The 923-nt window shown below is 38.2% G+C and overlaps 1 pseudogene; it reads right to left on the bottom strand.

Annotated features, from left to right (window-relative positions):
- Positions 1-87: 87 nt before the first annotated feature.
- The window catches only part of LOC102837330, an 8,546-nt pseudogene continuing 7,710 nt past the window's right edge, over positions 88-923 (bottom strand).

The following is a 923-nucleotide window of genomic DNA, read 5'->3' as shown; positions in this document are numbered from 1 at the left end:
ATTATAAAACATGATTTGCAATAGTGACAATATCAGAAGTGCTAGTTACTATTTAAGTCGTAACAAATGTTCAGTTAATGCCTGCGGTCATCCCAGATCCAGTAAGTGGAAATTCAGGAACCCCGTGTACTTGTTACCTGCTTCATCTTCAGTGAAGGAGATGATGAATTTCTTATGAGTGCTGATAAACCCTGGGAAAGCACATGTCTCAGTGTGGCCAAGACAAATATCTCATTTCTTCCATTTCTTGGTTTTTCTATCTTCCTGCAAAGCCATAATTCAACTAGATGAAAAAATAAAAACTTGTATTTTAGGAATCTTTATTTCCAATCTGCAGAATACTTTTTCTTCTAGTAATCAGGGAACTCTTGAATGCTAGAACTGGGTAACCCATAAAACAGACAATCACTAGCTTCAAAATGTATGAGGCAAAAAACGATAACTGTAAGAAAAATAGACAAATCCATAATTAAGAGTCAGATTTCCATATCCTTCTCTCAAATTGAATTTAAAAATTATATAGAAAATCATTAAAGCTCTATGTGATGCAGGGAACTACTTAGTAGGAGCCTTCTCATCATAATCTTTGTAAATCCCAACAAGTGACTTTGTAGGACTGCAAATATGAGGTGCTTGGGGCCTGTCAAGGGGATTGGATAGCTTGCTAAAAATGTAAATAACATATGTGATACCTGGTGAGGTAGGACAAAGCAAATAAATCGTGTGGAACCCTAATGTGGGGATTGGTTAGGTTTGCCATCCCTCTAGGCTTAAAATGAGCCATCCTAAAGGCACAAAAGGGGATTTCACTGCCATGAAGATAGAAGAGGCACAAGTGGAGTGAATCCTTTGGACCCAAAGTCCCTGCACTGAACACCCTCAATCCAGAGGACAGCTGTGACACAAGACACAGTGAGAAGCAA

The sequence above is a fragment of the Chrysochloris asiatica genome, unplaced genomic scaffold (assembly GCF_000296735.1).
Source record: "Chrysochloris asiatica unplaced genomic scaffold, ChrAsi1.0 scaffold00773, whole genome shotgun sequence".
NCBI lineage: Eukaryota > Metazoa > Chordata > Mammalia > Afrosoricida > Chrysochloridae > Chrysochloris > Chrysochloris asiatica.
Note: the sequence above shows the minus strand (reverse complement) of the source record. Positions and strands in the feature narration are given on the sequence as shown.